Here is a 20681-nt window from a genome sequence, read left to right on the forward strand (position 1 = left end):
TTCTGAAAACTAGGCCAGAGAGTCAGATAGTTGACATCTGGGGGGGGGCGGGGGCAGGGAGCCACATCACAATCTAGAGTGGGAAAACAGGTATCAGAATATCTTGACCTCAAGGCAGCTCAAACAAATTTTATAGAGAGGGTTTCATTTGTTTGCTTGTTTGTTTTTCCTATTTGGGCTGTTTTTATTGAACTGTGGATTTTTTTTTTTCCTGGAATGCTCATTTTAAAGGTGGTGGTATTGACGCTAGAACATTTAGAAAAAGATATCTGATCCATTCTCTTGAGGGCATGTGGTTCTGGGACTCCAGAGAAACCATAGGCTGAGCAGAAATTCAAGCCTCATCACTTCCTTTGTTGGGCAGTTCATGGTAGCTGAGTTTTTGTTTAATGCATTTCTTCATGCTTGTGATCTCTTAAAGAATCATGACTATCATAGAACTGCCTCCTATTAGCTACAACCATACCTCTAGATTTCTATACATCTTTTGTTAACTCACCTCAGCAACTATCAGAATTTCTTACAGTATTCACTATGGTCCCTCTTATGGGAGAAGAGCATAAACAAGGAGCCTAATGGTATCCTCGGGCAAAGGTGAAGACCATTTGTTTTATCATACAAATATTCTAATTCTAATTTGCATTATAACTCATGATATAACCACATTTATTTACAAAAAAAATGTTTTCTCAAAAAATACTTGAGGGAAATGAATGATTCAGAAAGATGCTTCATGCTTATTCTAGTACTTGAACTCTCAGCCGACTTTGCACACCTGGGAATGTATCTGCAGGTCTGAGAAGCAGGGATGTGCATATAGTCTGTGTTCCCTGACCATGTTGCATTTCCATCTTATTTGGCACAGGTTTAAATAAAGGGATGCAAGATTGCAATGAATATATAAGGAAACGAGTATTTAGTACAGATTCTGGAGTTCCTGATCCTTATCTATCTAGATGAAAGAAATATCAATGATACCAATGGAGATTTATTTTTTTTAAAGATTTGTTTATTCATAAGAGACACACAGAGAGAGGCAGAGACCTAGGCAGAGGAGAAGCAGTCTCCCTCCGGGGAGCCTGATGTGGGACCTGATCCCAGGACCCCAGGATCACAACCTGAGCCAAAGGCAGATGCTCAACCACGGAGCCACCCAGATGCCCCACCAATGGAGATTTAAATATTCCACAGCACCCCTGCCCCTGTGGAGTCTACACATTCTGTCCTAATCTGTGTAGAGGGTATATCTACACCAAGGGAGTCAACTTTCTCACAGAAAAAATGGAGAGCAGCGAAAAGATTAATTACATAGCATTTGTGTAGCTTCCCAAACGGCTCAGTGACAGCCTATAAATAAACTGCACTAACTATATTATGAGAGTTTAAATTCCATACTGAAAATCAATTTAAGCCAATTGTATTGAAAGTTTTGTGCAATTGCACCATTTCCTCAATGTACTTTGTAATCAAAAGCTTTCACAGTTTAGCTTTGGGTGATTTCCAAAAGGTTATAATTTTTATATCTCTCTAAAACACACATGTGAATGTTTATGTTGTTCAAATACAGAAGCTAATTACCATTAATGAGAAGTGTTACAAGCCATACGGTTGTCTTAATTCAACTTTTCAATAAGAAAGATAAAGGAGAAAAATGTTTGTATATTTCCTGTGACTAGAGAAATGTAAGAAATTTATTCAAATGTATGCTAATATGAATTTTTTGTAGGGAGGAGAATAGTCTGTCTTTGGGATGCTGAGTGAGCTTCATTGAGTATCACTTGAGTATCTTTTTCAATTAAATATCAGCAATCACCAGTGGCAAGAAAACCCAACCTTTCTAATACCAGCTTATGAATGAACCAGAGGCTGTTCAAAAATCATTCTTCTAGGGGCCACTCTGGTGGTAAGGAATCACTTCACCCCCAGCATATAGTCAATTTGTTTTCCTGTTTGCAGAGAACAATTAGCATTGTATACTAATATACATTCACAGACACCAGAAGGAAAGCAGCAAACAACGTGAGAACTGTTTTCCCCTGAGGCTCTACTGGCCTAACTGTGAAATTGCCAATATTTCATGTCCTCTTCATTCATCCGTGCCTTCACACAGCAATTTCTCTACTGAAAGGCTCATTCCTTCTGTCCTCATGGCAAATTCTCACTTAATGTCTCTTATTTGCTTTCCCTGGTACCTCCCTCTAGGCAGAAATAATTACTCATTTCCCTATATGTGTACTACTTCTAATACACTTGGAGATATTTCTAATATAGTACTTTGTTATAATCCATTTTAGCTATTGACGAATAGTTTTCTCCCCTAAGCAGGAACTTAATAAAGACAAAGACTTATTTAGTCATCTTTTTTTTCTTGCTTTCTTGTGTGCCTCATTATTTTTGATTGAATGTCAGACATTGTATTGAAGACCAGAAGAGACTGGGTAGTATAACATCCAGAAATGGATACACCTCTTGTTTTGTCAAACCATTATTGTGGGTGGTTGTGTTAAGAAGCCGGAGCTGGTGTGTTTAATTAAGATTCTGCGGATTATGACCAGGTGAATGAAAAGGCACAAGCCACCCACACGAGGTCAGCAAGTAGTTAGTTCCCTTAGCATCCAAGCTCCCACTTTGGGGAAGTGAAAACCCTACACTCAGTTTGATTGAAGGCACAGTTTCAATACACCCACATAAAGGGAGTAAATTTATAAGATTCGTTGCTTACAGATTCCAAAAATGAGGAATGAGTGTGCAGTGAGCCAGGAGAAGGTCAATCCTCTGTCCTAGATGGATGAGCAGGAGGTTGAGAGCAGGATAGAAGAATCTATCACTTAAAGGTAGTTTGGGGTAAAAGTCACTAACTTTTTGTGGGCTTAACTCTAAATAGCTATTTTAAAAGCAGCCCCAGGAAAACTAAAGTGGAAATTTAGAGCATATATCCTAAAATCAAGTCCTTATTGAAATGTCCAGACTCTAAGGGTGAGCAGGGTTATTGTACTATAAAATACCTAGGCAGCAACTCTGAAGAACAAAAGTTGTTTTCCTCATCACTATGGCTGCGTCAGTCTAGTCTATAGTTGAGTTGGTTTGGGTTTTGTCATTGCTGTAGTTAACCGTGATTGCTCTATGGACTTCGAATTTTTCCAACGGTGGGTTACTCTTATCTTGTGTTTAGAGTAGACCCTGCAGTGCTGAAGGGTTTTTGATAATGCTCCTGCTCTGTCCTCAGATTGGACAGCTCCTTCATGCCTGGGCCATTCTGGTCCTTTCTCCAGAAGTAGACTATAATTGCTTATTACTAAGCCCAAGGTTTATGGTGGAGCCAGTAGAATTGGGGATGGGATAGGAGTTGGATGCATGGTGGGAGGGGTCTGGTTCTTAGGTCCCATCTCCATTTTTAGCAAGGTTCTCTGAACTTGAGCCTTGGGAGTAGGGTTTTCTCAGCATCCCTGTGCCTCCACTCCATCTCCTTATCAGGGCAATGGGTAGGAGAGAATTTCCTGCTCCTTTCAACCCCTCCCCTGGGAACAGGGGGCTTTTTGCTTTTATCTTTCCCCCATAAGCATTGGAATCTTCACTGTGCTGCTATGGGGACAAGAGGGTTTCCTGCCTCCCGTGGCCCTCATACCTTAAAGTTTTTGCTTCATGTGAGAGAATGGTCTGAGGAAATGGATGGAATCTTGTGTTGTCCCAAGTGGCACTCATTGACTTCCTGACACTTCTGCCACTGCTCTTGCTCCTTGATCCTGCCCTCCGTTTTGTTCATGGTCACACATGGAGACTTGCAAGAGGGTATGGGTCCTCATGTCTGGGGCTCCTAATTTTCTAAGCTGCCATGCTAATGCATACTCTGTCCTTAAAAATTTATGAAATCAAAGCTACTTTTGTCATACCAGGTTTCCCCATACTTTATCAATAGCAGAACAGTTTGTCCCATCTTTCTTTGGAAAAATTTGTCATTCTTTTGTATTCAATTGACTTGGTTGCTTTGTGATGTCAGCTATCTGATGGGCTCTAGAAAAGTTATGATTCTGTAGCTTAATTTGCCCTTTTTTTCATTGTTAGGGAGAGAGTAATTTTTTTTTGTTTTGTTTGTGGCTTTCTACCTCTCAACTGTAAGTGGAACATCTCTGGTATAATCATGTAAGTACCCAACATCAGCAGGGCAGGGACAGAGAGTCCTTAGACTATACTGAGCCACATTTCTTCTCAAAAACTCCATGTATCATATTGTGGGAAATATCCCAACATTTTCATTTGCTGTATCTCCTCAATTCTTCCAATGAAAGTAAAATGGCACAGAAAAATACTTTTTATTCTTCGGTTTTGATTTTTCTTTTCTTTTCTTTTCTTTTTTTTTTTTGGTGGGGGGGAAGCTCATAAATTAAATAACAGCTTTCAAACCTGACCCAATGACTGTTAATCCTTCAGTCCTTGTAGAGAAATGAGCTTGTCACAAGTAAACACGCTGGGTTATTTTTATGATAGATCTGAGACAATTCTTTTTCCTTGTTGTCTGAAATAAAAATTCAGGTAAAATAAATATGACAGCTTGTAACAAAAGTACTATTTACCTGTCTTTAAAAAAATTATTTAAAAATGTGCAACATTGGAAAAGTCACCTTACCATGGTGTCCTGCGTAGATCATGCTGAATTGGTGAACCATGAGGCTGCCTGTGGCCAGTTGATTGGGGTTTTGCCTGTGTTTCTGGCACTTCATAGTAATGGGGCAGGGGAATGGCCTATTTGCAGTGTTGTGAAAAATCAATTTTCATCTTCAAAAGATGAAACTACCAAGCAGGATATTGACTTAGAAATAAAGTGTTTCTTAAAGACTTCCCATATCCTATAAATGTCAGACCCAAACCTAAGAGTTTGTGTGATTTAGTTTATTGCTAATTTCAGACAAACATGCATATAGCTCTGCCTCAAGAAAAGAACTAGTTATATATAATTTTCTTGCAGACCATTTTGCAACATGCATAGAACTCGCATCAAAACCCTCAAAACTAGTCATATTTTTTATTGATTAGGTATAACTTGATCGCTTTCCATTTATTTTACATTTTAAGATTTTATTCCTCTGTATTCCAAAGATAAATTATTTCCAAATTTCTATGATAAATTTTATATAACTGGATTTGACAGACCTTTAAATACAGCTTCTGCTACATGTAATATCCAGGGTTGTCTAAACTTTAATAAGAGATGTGTTATTAACTAGTTGGGAGAAATCTTTAGTTTTCTTTTGGCCTTGAAGTTTAGCCAGTATGATGGCTGATCCCAACACACAAAGTAGAGATGGATGGACAAAGAAGGACTGCACCCTCAGACACAGGGGGCAGGGAGAGGGATGGGGGGCAAGGAGGAACAGCAGCCTTGCAGGACGTGAACAGACCTATCTTTAGAACGAGTGCTTTGGAGAATATTGAAGAGTCTGTTGTCTTGTTGCTTGCTTCCCGGCAGTCTTGTGTTGAGTGGGCTTATCCTGACGTGAAGCATACACCTGTGTGCTATTTTAGGTAGAGAAAGAAGGAGGTAAGAGGAGCAGGGCAACAATGGGAAAGGCAGAGATTATTATTTTTATAAAAGAGGCTCAGCATTCCCTGAAAGGATTGTTTAAACTATTGCATCCAACTAAGCTTTATGTTGGATAATAGCAATATTGAATGCTTTTCGCTGTTAACCTGTGGAGGAGAGCTTGTGAGGGGAACAGTTCAGCTATAGATAAAATCAAGGAATTACTTCTTTTCCTTTGTGTATTAATACTGAATTATGAATTAAATTTATAACCCCCCCAAAAAATAAATTTATAACCCTACTACACATATTTGACAAACTAGTATTTGCCAGAAACTGCCAGAAATAAAAGAAATATAATCTAGTGCCTGCCTTTAAAATACTTTTCACGAATAGAAAATATCCCAAAATTACCATCCTGTGTCCCCTAAGTCCTGCCCACCCCTGCTTCTCCTTACCTCTCTACCCATTTCTGCTGCCTTGGTGAAGAGCACCTATATGGAGAATGTAAGGAATGTTCTGTAGAAATGAGAACTACAATTTATACCTGTGCTTTCTTTGTGCTAGGAATGGTGGGTCTAGTTTACATACATTATCTTATTCCGTGTGATAATCTTACAAAAATCCATTTTAAGAATTTAAGATTTTAGAGTTTCAACTGAAGCTCAGGAAGAGGATCACTGTTTCAGGCGAGGATCAGAGCAGGCCCTCTCAGGTCTGTGCCTCTGAACCCTGCACTGCTGCTTCTTGACCCTGTGCACTCTGATCTCCCACTTTCGCATGGTGTGGTGGGTAAGAGCAAGGACTTTGCAGTATGACACCCAGGATTTGAATTCTGACTCTGGTAGGCAGAGCTTTGTTAGCTTGGACACATTACTCATGGACTGTTGCCTCAGAGCCTTCATCTGTATAATGGGATAATAGTGGTACATAGAGCATGGCGCTGTCTGAGGGTTTTGGGAGATATGCATGGAGTGCTTAGCCCAACACCTAGCTTGTCTCAGTCACTATATAAGAATTGTGTGGTATTATTATTATTTCATATTAAGGACTAACTGCATTACTTCTCCACTCCTCTCATATCACCTAGACTTCTTAAATGACCCCTGAATTGGTCTCATTAACATCAGCCTCACTGCTCTCCAAAATTTTCTTGACATAATGGCAAAGTGGCACTTCTGAGATTAAGAATAGCTCATGTCGCTCAAAAATTTCTTTCCCAGTGCCATGCCCCCTGGTTAAATTTCGTTTCTCTCTACTTGCCCTCCAGTATTTTGTTCCAATAAGAGGAAACTATTTCTATTTCCTGAACATGTCATGCACAGGCTGTTCCCTTCATCCAGAATGCTTGTTCTTGACTAATTTGTTTGGCAAGCTCCTGAGCATCCCCTGCCATGAAGTCACTCCTCTGCTACCTCCACCCCTCTCATTGGGTGCTCTCCTAGTTCTTCTTGACAGTGTTTTGAGTAACATCACAACCACATCCTACTGAAGTTGTTTGGTCTTGCTTTCCCACTGAGAACAGTGATATTTTCTTATTCTTCCAGTTATTTCTAGGGTTCCTTGTAAGGCAGGCGCTTAGGTAATTATTAATACATGAATGTGGAGAAGAAGCCTGGTTCACTCCATTGTTAGGTAAAACAGAACCCCCACAAAGGTGGGGGTGGCACTAAGAAAGGAGAGACCAGAGAACACCAGGCATGTAAGGACCTGGAAGCAGGGGAAAGCAAGAGTTTTCAGGAAGGGGGTGAGCTCAGTGGCAGCGATGCTGCCACATTTATAACACTGTTTAATATCCAACTCTTGCTCCTCCAGTTATTACAAAAATGTATCCTGAATGCACGATCATTCATTTATTCTTTCATTTATTATTTTTAACTCTAATAATATAGCAACCAGTACAATTTGGAGTGGCTTGTCATTCATTCACTTTTAGTATTTGTGGAGCAAAGGACTGTCCGAGATAATTATGTCAGTAGCATATTAAGAAGCAAGACCTATGTATGTCACACTTGCAAGTAGACATGTGGCTCCAAGGGAAACAGATTGACCACAGTATTTCTAAAATGTGGAAATTCTGAGGTCTGGAACTGGAAAATAAGACTTGTGATGATGCGAAAACTCCTACAAACCCAATATTTGTGGTATAATGTGATTTTTCAATGAAAATGCAAAATTATAAAATGTTACAACTAAATAGAGTACTGATGAAAAGCAATTACTGGAATGCAGTGTACTTTAAAAGTGGATTGGATTTCAGAGAAAGGACCATCAGCCAGCATCCCTCATTTTGCGTTGTAATTGCAATTTCTAGGCCATCTGAACAATTGTGTGACCCTTGAGAAAAGAATTAGTGATTGCAATCATAGACTTCTAATCAGGCATCTTGAAAGGAGCAATACTTGAAAATCTTCCTCATATATAGGGCACGCCAACCAGCTTTGCTCTTTCTCTCCTATATTACTGTTATGAGTTAGTGTTTTAGGTTTGCTGGTAATTGTCTAATCGAATTAAATCAAAACGGAAGTTGAAATAGGGGGAGACTGATAATGTCATCTATAGAAAATGGGAATCGTTGGCCTAAGTGCTGTCACTTTATGAAGTGGATTCTTGCAGGAAGTCCATAGTAAATACTAAAATTGTGTCAGGATGAAAAGTTGGCCTTCTCAAATAGTTAAAAATGATGGGATAGGGCATTTCATGTAATTCACTATGAAAAATGCATATATTATTCAACTGAGTTTCGGATGTATTTTTGATGGGATGGGTCTGTTTTCTCTGCCGTAATATCTCCGGCCTGGATATTTGTTTTTGGAATCTTGTTAGAGGATATCTGGGTCTGACACGAACACCATGACATCTTTCCCTCCTCCTCTGCTTATAATCAGCCATTCTCCAACAGAATCAAGAGAGTAATTTATATGGATAAGCACCTGTTGTTGGAAAGTGTTTTAAATCAGATATAGAGAAAGAATTTAAGGTACAAATGAATTATTCACTATAAACGAAACAGAGCTGAGAGCTGGTTGTAATTTGTAATTTAACAGGGTATTTTTCTTGAAACATGCATGCTACATCTATTAACTCCTTCATTTAAGAAAGGCCTTCAGCGTTACTGGAAGCTTCTATGTATTTCTTTGGGTACAGCTGATTCCATTCCATTCATAGCTAGGTCTGTCAGGCTGCCGACGTTTTGATATTCCTATATTTTATTTATTTTATAGCTGAAATGAATTCCATGAAAATTGAAAGTATTTTCTGTTTAAATTAAATGAATTTACCATGTTCCTGGATTAGCAGTTAGCAGGTCATAACAGAAGCATTAATGACAATACACAGTTTGAAACGATGCCAATGATTAAATAGCCCAAGGCTTTTGTTGTTAATATATAAATATTTTGCAACAAGATTTTACTTGGGTACCATATTTGTGTGATTCACAGTTCAGTGATATTAGCTTGTGTTTTTTACCCTTTTCTTGTTTCTAGAAGCATGAGTTTTGTGTATATCTTCTCAGAGACTATTCATTTGCTTTTGTGATTTGGAAATACAGCACTGAATCAACTGGACTGAGACCATTCCAATTTCACTTTGGGCCTTTCTCACATCAGTAGTCAGAATGACCTTTTAGTCACTCCAGTCAAGACTTGAATCCAACTAGTCTCAGGGGTGAAAAGTCAAGGGGTTATCCATTTAACCACCCAATTCTCCAGGTAAAACTTTGATAGCCATTAAAATTATTTTATTCTCTCCTCCCTCATCCATGGATTGCTATAGTTAGTGTTATGTCAGAATTTTCATTATGATTCATGTTTTTCTGGGATCTAAAATGGAAATTCGTCAGGCAGAAAATGGGCACCTATGGTTATCACAGAAAAGCTATTTTAAAGCCGATTTTAAGGTGAGCTACTGAGATTTTGCAGAGTTAAAATACTTGGCGTCTCCCCACAGCTGGAAAAGGACCATTCATTCCCTTAGACAATATTACTGATCTGCAACTTGAGTTAGTTTGTAGTTCCTCAAAATTTGAATTTATCTTTGTGGAAACATACTGTGGTTTGAGATGAAACCAGAAAGTAAGCAAAAATAGGCATTTCAATCTTAACTCTCATTTACAACGAAAACTTAATTTTTTCCTTATGATGAAATGTTTCCTTATGATATAAAACAATTTATATTGGGATAACTGGAGAACTCTGACAGGCATAGTGGTAGCTGACTTGTGTCAGAAAGGTTTTGACCATAAATCCATGCTTTAAGTGGTTTTAGTCCTTACAGGTTGCATTTTCTTGAAAAATTATTATAAAAGTTTCAGAAGTATATTAAGGACTGTGGTGCAAGATACTGTTTTTGTAGCATATCTTTTTTTCCTTTAGATGGAAAACTGACTTTATATTAGCTGAGGAGTCTTAAGACAAAGCAAATAATGGCTTTTGTCTCCTGTGAAGATCACTGCTCTATGTATGTTTGCATTGGATATTAAGACTTAGAATCTAAAAGCATATATCTGAATAATTAAATCCATATCAAGAAAGCACATAGTTGGCATTCAGTAAAGGCTTTTTTTTAATGGAAGAAAAACAAATTTAACTAATAGTGTTTTGAAGTACAAACAAATAGGAAAAACTGATTTTATGACTTGTGCTAGGTATTGACTCTCTTAATTCCATCATGACTTGATATTGGCTGCCAAAATGATATATGTGCCTAATATGTACTCACTAAAACACATAATTTTTGTTTTAAAAACCAGCACAATCAAGAGAGAGACAATTATATGAAAAGCACTTATTGATGAAGAGAGTAATGTACAATAGAAGAGCTGGCTAAGCGTTTCTGAAATGAAAGCCTATTGTTTACTGAAAGACTCTACTCTCTTTTACTGGTTTTAATTATTTCCAAGTTGACAAATTGTGATCAATACTCTGTTATTGGTCTGATAATTAACAGATGATGGCCTGTCTCTATGAATAGTAAATGCTGGGTGCTAATTAACATTTGTTTTGATTACTTGGTATTTAGTTGTCAAAGACAGCTATTATAATGGCATAGAAGGTTAGGAAGAGGGGTTTTTTGTTGTTATAGCCTTAGATTGTTATCAGAAATAACTATTTTGTGTGTATATGTGAAGGGATGCCTGATTTCTGTTACTGCTCCCTGTAATACAACTACAGTAGTCTGAGAGCTCATCTAAATGCCTTAAGTATTTCTAATGAATTTTATGTATGACCTCTTAGCTGAGAGAGAGAGAGAGAGAGAGAGAGAGAGATCAGCAATCAAAGTGCAAATGGTGAGATTCCTGAATAAGGACTAAAAGTGCCAAATAAGGTTGATTGATGTATCACTGATCTTAGTTTTAGTATAGTACAAGGGATAGTATAAAGTCTTTAGAGTTTCAGAGGTTATATAATTTATCATTTTGTTAAAGTCTACTTATATTTTATAATCTTTTTTTAAAAAAACTACTTATTCTTTTCCATTCAAAGAGGAATTTCACTGGGTTTTCAAGGTGTGTGGTTAGCTATAGAGATGTCTAATGGGTCACCATGGTAGAAATGGTAGGGGAATGGAAAGACCAGAGAGCTGGTTTTTCCCTTAGCCTGAAACTTTCTCATCTCTTTCACATGTTCAGAGAGGTACTACAATTATGGGGAAAGCATATGGACTCTAGGTTTGGACTTGGCTTCAAATCCCAGCTTCAAACCTCCCTAGCAGCGCAACCTTGGACATCATTTTGTGATCTATAAACATGTGACTAGTATTTCTTTAGTTGGGTAGATATGAGGATTAAGTGAGATTATATATATTAAGGTCTATATCAGTCTGGGTTTGCAGAGAAACAGAACCAATTATATATATATATATATATATATATATATATATATATATATATATATATAAAGAAATTTGTTATAAAGAATTGGCTCATATTGTTATAGAGGCTGAGAAGTCCCAAGATGCATGGTTGGCAACCTGGGGACACAGTAGAGCTGATGGTATATATAGTTCCAGTCTGAGTTCAAAAGCCTGGGAACCAGGAGAACCAATGGTGTAAGCTCTGGTCCAAGTCCAAAGGCAGGAGAAGACTGGTGTCCCAGCTCAAAGACAGATGGAGTGAATTCTCTCTTACTCAACCTTTGGTTCTTTCCAGACCTTAAACAGATTGAGTTAGGCCACCCACATTGGGGAGTGTGATCTACTTTACTTTAGTCTTCCAATTCAAATGTTAATCTCATCTAAAAAGACCCTCTGCAGACTCATCCAGAATAGTGTTCAACCAAATATCTGGGTGCCTGTGGCCCAGTTAAGCTGATACATAAAATTAACCATCACAGGGTTCTATCATAATACTTACTACATGGTTAAGAGAAGAGAATCTGGAGGCGGACTGCATCCTTTCACTTGCCAGTTCAGCCACCTTTTAGTAAAGTGACATCAGGCAAGTTTATGTAACATGTGAGTGTCTCAGTATCCTCATCAGTAAAATGAAAATATCAATCTTATGCATACGGTTATTGTACAGACTAAATAAGTTGACAAATATATATAGCCTGGCACTAGCTAGCGGTATGTATTTCCTATTGTTAGTATCATAATTGTAGTCAATGCTAAACAAATCACAGCCATTTTACATCTTTAGTACATTCATTTAAGATATTAACTGCAAATTTCACCACAAAAGTACTCCTTAACTTAATCTGAAATGTTTGAAATATCATAAGTGAGGGAGAAAATCTTATTTTCTATAATGACAGATAATTTATACAATTTACATTGAACAACTACCCTATGTAGTGAAACCTAGGAGGGTTAATACATGGGGTACGCGGTTACAGGGAGGCAGGGAATTAGCATGTGTGTATTGATATTGGCACATCCTTTTTTTGAAGGGTGTGAGCATTGAGGATGATAGCTCACAAGGCTGTTTTTTATTTTTATTTTTATTTTTAAATATTTTATTTATTTATTCATAAGAGATAGAAAGGCAGAGACATAGGGAAAGGGAGAAGCAGGCTCCCTGCAGGGAGCCCAATGGGAGACTGGATCACGTACCCCAGGATCACGACCTGAGCCAAAGGCAGATAGATACTCAATCACTCAGCCACCCAGATGCCCCACTCACAAGGTTGTATTAGACAGAGACTACATTTTTTCGTATTTTGACCAAGGGAAACCTAAAAATATATTCAAAAACTAACCTTTAAGCATGTGTCTCAATATTTAGTCTAAAAATTGGATTTCTCTATGTCCCATTTTTCTTCCTTGACTCAACGTGTTTCAGTTTGAAGGTACAAATTTTTGCCTGGTGACTGTTCTTAAACCCACTGACTTTTTCATGCTGATTGATTAAATAACAGATGTGTTTAAAGGTATTTATGTTTATTTGTATTAACTAAAAACAACATACCAGTTCTTTTGAGGTTTGAATCACTCTCTATGAAAATAATCGTGTTATTAAAAAATAAACAGACAAGTCAGTATTTTAGTGGTGATACAAAGAGAAGATTGATTGGTGGTTAGGTGAATGTCTGAGTACATATGAGTGCTACATAGCATATAATGTTATTATACATGGATTCTAGTATGTTCTATGTAATAAATAAACACTTTTTGGCCAAGGTCTTTTATACTTGACAGCATGTCCCTCCCTATCTCGGGCAAGCTGGACTTGTGCTTTTTGCCTCCACTGAGCTTTTCCAGAAGTATTTCACTGGGCAACACTTAATTAAACTTCATTTCCTTTTTTTACACTCCAGGTATTATTATGCTGCTCCCAAGAAGTAATTTGTGCGTTGTTTATTGGAGCTATGAATTTAATCATTTTCATCCCAAACTAGTGCAGGATAACTGTAATAAGATGTATCGACATCTCTTTGGAGAATATTTTTGTCTCCATTGTGTGTGGTTTTGCCAGAACACCAAAGCAGTGTTTGTCTTACAGCACATCTACGTAAAAGTGGTGAATTTCTTTTCTTTTTAGGACAGTGATGAATTTAGGTTACTTGTCTCAGGAGCTGTCTGAAATTTTAAAATAAGAGTAATCCTGGAAAAGTGGTTTAAAGGACACAAGGTATAGGTTTGGAAAGGAAACACAGATGGACTGGCTCTATAGAGCTGAGCTTTTTTTGCCCCTCAGCTAAAATAGAATAGGATGAATAAACAACCCAAATCCTCCCCAGCAACATCTCTCCTATTCTGTGTGTGTGTGTGTGTGTGTGTGTTTCACATTTCACCTGTATTACATGTGTACATGTAAAGATGTGTTTATGTTTTATGCACAAGCCAGGACACCAGGTATTTCCTAATCTTAGAAAAAAATATACAAAGGAATGGTAAAAGCTAAGGAGGATGGAGAAAATGATATAATAATAATAATGGCCGATACCTTTTAAGAGTTCGTGATTGTTATTCTCAACATTTTACATATATTATACTTCTGAACGTACTATAGCAGAGGGTAGATTAATGTCCTAAGGGCCTAAAGAATACCCTCAGACTTCCATCTGTAGGTTTTACAAGGTTCAACCAAGGACATGCTCCTGACAGAAGTAGTAGTCCTGGGATGAAACAGAGCACAGGGGCCCATCTGGCCACCCCGGGTTGCCGTAGATTGCCAAGAGTTGGTACAATGTCCAGTTTTTAAAGAGAAGGCCTTACTTGGTATTTTTGTATGTTAAGTCTCTTGATTTTTAAATTTCTGGGGAATAATCAAAATCTTTTATTTGATGTACTATGAAAGGCATACCCCACCGAGCCACCTGCGGGAAGGACTCAGCTCATGGGCCACTTGCTGTTTAAGCCTCCAGAGAGTCTGCATCAGGCCTGTGAGAAAGCACTGCAGGGCAAACTGCGGTCTTCAGTAGTTTTGTTTTGTTTTGTTTTTAAGATTAATTAATTTGAGTGAGAGAGAGAGAGAGAGAGAGAGAGAGCAAATGTGAGTCGGGGGAGGGGCAGAGGGAGAGAGAGAGAATTTCAAGCAGATTCCACACTGAGAGCAGAGCTGGACTTGGGGCTTGATCCTGGGACCCTGAGATTGTGACCTGAACCGAAACCAAGAGGTGGGTATTTACCTAACTGATCCACCCTGGCACCCTCCTCAGTGGTTCTTTGGGAGATCATGTGACTCTTTAAAAGCTCTTCCTGCCTATGATAAAGTGTTTGAGGACAAAATATCACTGTAGTCAAAGCTGATTTCCCTTTGTGCACAACAGCACCATTTCTGGTTTTTTCTTTACATCTAGTTAAACCTGCATGAATCCAAAACTTCAGTGATGCTGCTCTACTCAAACCTTAGGTCCTAGTTTTACTTTCTGCCAAAGAATATTTGAACAGCAACTGACTTAATGTACCATAAATAGTAGGTCAGTTCTTTAGGTCAGTGGACAGAAATTTTTAGGTGTGTTATTCTCTTTCCTAGAAGGAGGAAGAAATAGATAATTTTCAAAGGAAATAGATGGGGAGTCATTTTGAATAAATAACTATTTACATTAATTTGTTATTTACATTTGTGTAGATACATTATTTTTTAGTTATTCATATTTTAAATTATTTGTATTATCATTTATATTATATAGTTAAAACTGCTTATATTTATTACACATTATTATTTGTTTTATTTTAAGTATCTATTCCTTTGTCATGTGCATTGCTACGTTTTCAAAACAAGTAGGTGCTAATCAGAGGGATCTCTCCAGAGATATAAATCAGAAAAGCTGAGTGATTTCCTCTTCCCCACAAGTAGGGGTGAGACTTACACATGAGTACTTTGGAAAAAGTCTCCATTTGATATTAACGTGACTTTCTGAAAAATAATACTAGAGCAAATGATCTTTAGATTATGTTTGATTGATTTTCCACTACATTTCATTATTTATCTTAGATCCGAATTGCACTGGAATTTACCAACCCATGGGACTCAAAGGTAAGGAGATATTTTATTTTATGTAAAAGAGAACTTCCTTTGTGTTAATGTATGTGCCTCTACTCTCCTGTTGTACAGGAATCAGCTTGTGTTTTGGGTTTCAAAGTTACAGATTCACACAAGCTTAACCTTGGCAGGCTGCTACTTAACTTTTTCTAGAACCTAGACCTTGCTTCGAATGTTTTATCAATTGTGCAAATGAAAGCAGGAAGAACCTGATGATTCTTAAAATGCTCATTTTTTCTAAACACTTAGTTGATTCTTTTTTTTTCTTTACAAAAGAAATAGAAATTTGTACATAAGTAAATAAGATCCAATGAATTGCCTGATGTGGTTGTGACCTGTCTACAGAAGGACTTTAGCCTTGATTGCTTTGTTGGGCAAGACACACTCACAGTTTTGTTGGCATTAGGCCGATCCTCTCTCCTAATGCCTCCCAGTTAACTGTCAGAGCAGTTGGGGTTACAGTGAGAAGCTTGATATTACCTTAGAAAAACGCAAGGCCTGGGTCTTAAAATGGACTGTGTTAAGTATGGTATTTAGTTTGAAAAATGGGAGGTTAGCCTCTTCACGTATCCATTCAAGCATTCACCATAGAATGACATCTCTGGGATTCTCTCTTAGATTTTTCTTGAAGAAAACAGGGAAATCATGAGTTGAGTCAGAGTCCTGATTTTAGAGCAAGGCATATGGATATTAGATATCCTAGAGGCAAAGAGATGGAGCCCTACTTTTCAAACCAGAAATTGAAGAAACCCAAGGGTGGATGCTGCAGGGGAAACATGTTCCTGTGCTGGAGGTCTGCAGAATTTGCAAAGCCCCTGGGTTGACAAGCTTGCCTCCTTCCTGAAGCTGGCAATGTGTGAGCCCCCTTGGGGCCAGCCCACCCTCTCCTAGGATGTTCACATTCTCTGTTGCCCTAGAGGTCTTTGATAGAGAAGCTTCAAAGCTCTTGACTAGATAATTGTTTAAAATTCTCTGGAGTTTCACATTTGTTTGCAGGGGTCTAACTTAGAGTTTGACCGAATTGAGCAATGACTTCAATGTGTAACATGTTGATTTTATTAGTGCTAATGTACTCTGAATTGTTGAAACATATCTACTTTCAAAATACAGTGGATGAACATTAACATAGAAAAGCAAACAGAATCAGTACTTTTCTTTGGATGGTGGTTTTATTTTTTTTGTTGTTGTTTTTATTGAAGTTCGATTTGCCAACATATAGTGTTCATCCCATCAAGTGCCCTCCTCAGTGCCCATCACCCAGTTACCCCACATCCCCCTGCCCAACTCCCCTTCCACAACCCTTTGCTCATTTCCCAGAGGTAGGAGTCTCTCGTGGTTTGTCTCCCTCTCAAATTTTTCCCATTCATTTCCCCTCCTTTCCCTTATAATCCCTTTCACTATTTCTTACATTCCATGTGTGAGTGAAACCATATGATGATTGTCCCTCTCCGATTGACTTACTTCACTCAGCCTAATACCCTCCAGTTCCATCCACTTTTTTTTCCATCCACGTTTAAGCAAATTCATCCTTTCTGATGGCTGAGTAATATTCCATTGTATAAATATACTACATATTCTTTATCCATCTGTTGAAGGACAGCGTGCTCCTTCCAGTTTGGCTATTGTGGACATTGCTGCTATAAACAATGGGGTGCAGGTGTCCCGGTGTTTCATTGCATCTATATCTTTGGGTAAATCCCCAGCAGTGCAATTACTGAGTCATAGGGCAGTTCTATTTTTAACTCTTTGAGGAACCTCCACAGTGTTTTCCAGAGTGACTGCACCAGTTTGCATTCACACCAACAATGCAAGAGGGTTCCCTTTTCTCCACGTGAATGGTGGTTTTAAATGACAGGTTTTTACTGTAAGTGATAAAACTCATATGTGTTATTTGCATGTAACCCATGGGCCATTCCCAGGGATCTGATTATACACAGCACCTGATTATAACAGTCCAGAGGGGAAATAGTTAAGTAAAAACCTTGAATGTGTGGAAAGATGGATACTTAGTATGGTCGCAACCTGAGGGCTGTGTTTTAATATAAAACACAACTCTTCAATATGTGTATGTGTGTGTGTCTTTGCTTCTTTCCTCCTCTATTCTTGTACGTTTTCTTTTTTTTTTTTAATTTTTTTTTAAATTTTTATTTATTTATGATAGTCACACAGAGAGAGAGAGAGAGGCAGAGATACAGGCAGAGGGAGAAGCAGGCTCCATGCACCGGGAGCCTGATGTGGGATTCGATCCCGGGTCTCCAGGATCGCGCCCTGGGCCAAAGGCAGGCGCCAAACCGCTGCACCACCCAGGGATCCCCGTTTTCTTTTTTTTTTTAAAGAGAAGTGATGATTCATTTTTTTTTAGATTTTTTATGTTTTTATTCATGAGAGATACAGAAAGAAATGCAGATATAGGCAGAGGGAGAAGCAGGCTCTCTGTGGGGAACCTGATGCAGGACTCCATCCCAGAACCCCTGGATCATGACCTGAGCCAAAGGCAGATGCTCAACCACTGAGCCACCCAGGTGCCCCTATTCTTGCATGTTTACAAAGCTCACCACATTTGTGCTTCTTTGAAGAGATCTAAGGGTTTTTATATTGGGTCCCTTAAACTAGATCTTACAAACATCTATTTCCAGTGTGTGTATGTGTTTAGATGAGAAACACGTAAAGGACATCCTAATCGAAGTTTGCAAGTTACACTAAAAATGCAAAGTCTGATGACATAGTTTGAAATATATAAAACTTAAGAGAACATTCTTGTCAGTGATTGTGGCCTTTTGGTTGAATAGATGTCCTTTAATAAAAACAGGTGAGTTTTATGTAGGCAAAAAATACAATAAAATAAAAATTGTGGCAACATTATGAGGCAGCTACAGGTCGGTTTATCTGACCCAAGTGGAATTCTGTTCTATGCATTCCTGAGCATGTTCATTCGTGTGTGTGTGTGTGTGTGTGTGTGTGTGTGTGTGTGTCCTTTCATGTCAGTGCAGTAGGAATGTCTGCTTTAGTCTTCTGGATCACTTTAGGTGTTTAATTGTTGAAACTGTCCTTAATCACATACAACCAATAATAGTTTTCATATGACCTGCATGTTTTAAGGAAACTATGTTGGAGCTATCCCTGTATGATATCCAAACCATACATTATATGATATATAAAATTATTATTAGATGAAAACAAACAAAAAATCATACCAGGAAGACCTTCATTCCTTATTTTAGTGTTGGCTTTTCTTCATACTTATTTACTTGAAAAAGCAATTAGCTTTCCTTCATACTTGTTAAAGTGAGAAAGCATTGAGATTGACTCTAAAGAAGGCTTTTTGCCTCTCCTGTTTAAGTGGGGGAAGGGAGACTGATCTTTCCAGTAGGAGTTAATGAAGTTGGACAGTTGGTCACTGGAATGTAACAAAGGCTTCCAAAAGATCAAGATAATGAGGTTTCTTCCTGAATGCCTCTGTGGGGTTTTTTAAAGGACAGATGAGCAACTAAAAAATATTTTCCCTCTTCAAGAAGTAATTAATATTGTTATTTATGATTTTCCTTAAAAAAAATAAAACAGAAAAAAATAAAATGAGCTTGACCGATCTGATTTGTTTTAAGTAGAGGATATCACTCTGTCAGTGCTCTCTTCTCTGTAAAAAGCATTTGAAATAAACCTTAAAATGCGGACAAGAAAACCATTATTCTCTAAATTGCTATATTACTGTTAAACTAAATTTAAAGGGAATCTCGAACAGTGTTATATATCCCATTATTCTGACAATCCATCAATTTATGAAAGTAATCTGAGCACACACTTCAATTTATTAGAGATAATTGTTCTGGGAATGCTAACACCCAAGCTCAGTAAGATCAATAATAAGTTTATACCTGAATTTGGGGCTATGGTTGAACTTGAATCCCGTCTATTTAATGTACTCCTCAACTATTCACAATCTATAAATTGTTTTTGTTACATATACTCAATAGAAAATTTATCTCCTAAAGTTAAATAATCTTATTTGAAGCAAGTGCATGTAATTATAATTGATATTGATTGTCCGCTTTTTCATTTCTTGACTATTTCAGCACATTTTATGTATTTTTAACAGATGACAACTGATACCCTTTGATTAACCAACCCTGCAATTAGTTCATGCTGGGCATTTTAGTTGGAACTCCAAGTCCCAGCTTAGTAACTATTTGTTGATTCATAAATAATATTCATGCCTGGTTATGGGAGAAAAATTGCCTGAAGACTTGGGACTTAACAGGCTGTGTACTGAATTTCCAACTGGTATGGCTTCTTGTAAGGTGAAATTTTATAAAAAGAGATTTCATGGTTAACTCTTGAAGTGACTATCTGGATGAGATTCATGTTTGGTGTTTATTAAATACTCATTGTGTATCGGGAAATCAGAGAGGGCAAGGACCCTGTTCAAAGGCACACAATTCATATGTGGAATAGTCAGAACCAAAACCCAGGTTAAGTGCCTTTTCAGCAAAGCAATACTGACTATGCAAAATGACTGGATTAAGTGGACATTTACTATTTCTCCAACGTTAGGTTCTAAATAAAGCTGTCTACCTTAACTTTGCAACCTTGGGCAAATTCCTTAGACGTCTTATGCCTAAACCTTAGACATGTCATCTGTAATGATGGAATAATAACATTATTATGGTAATTCAGTGAACTAATATTTGTGAAGAAATTAGAACAGTTACTGATACATAGTGCTAAATTAATGTTTGTTTAAGTAAAATCAATTTAAGTATTTCTCAGGCAAATTTTTGTACAGTTGACAAAAGTGATTGTTATAAATTATAACAAGAAGATTATCCTTGAGATGGAGAAAGTCGGATTGTGTCTATTGAGAAGATACACAGGATTCTGTGTATCAAGTGAAATGAAAGATTGGATTTCCTTAACAAAAGAATCACAAGGATAAAAAGAAAGGAAAGGGGAAAGCTCTAATTAAGAGTCTAAGAGACATCGGGATCCCTGGGTGGCGCAGCGGTTTGGCGTTTGTCTTTGGCCCAGGGCGCGATCCTGGAGACCCGGGATTGAATCCCACATCAGGCTCCCGGTGCATGGAGCCTGCTTCTCCCTCTGCCTATGTCTCTGCCTCTCTCTTTCTCTCTCTGTGACTATCATAAATAAATAAAAATTAAAAAAAAAAATTTGAAAGAGTCTAAGAGACATAACAGTCACAAAGTATGGGCCTTATTTGGTTTCTTTTTTTAATTAAAGATT

At 37.7% G+C, this 20681-nt stretch overlaps 1 protein-coding gene across 1 annotated transcript in view; it reads left to right on the top strand.

The window, feature by feature from the left end:
- The window catches only part of SAMD5 (sterile alpha motif domain containing 5), a 426977-nt gene that overhangs the window by 209946 nt on the left and 196350 nt on the right, over positions 1–20681 (top strand). The gene's annotated exons all lie outside the window — the stretch shown is intronic.

This window comes from Vulpes lagopus, chromosome 2 (genome assembly GCF_018345385.1).
Source record: "Vulpes lagopus strain Blue_001 chromosome 2, ASM1834538v1, whole genome shotgun sequence".
In the NCBI taxonomy this organism is placed as follows: domain Eukaryota; kingdom Metazoa; phylum Chordata; class Mammalia; order Carnivora; family Canidae; genus Vulpes; species Vulpes lagopus.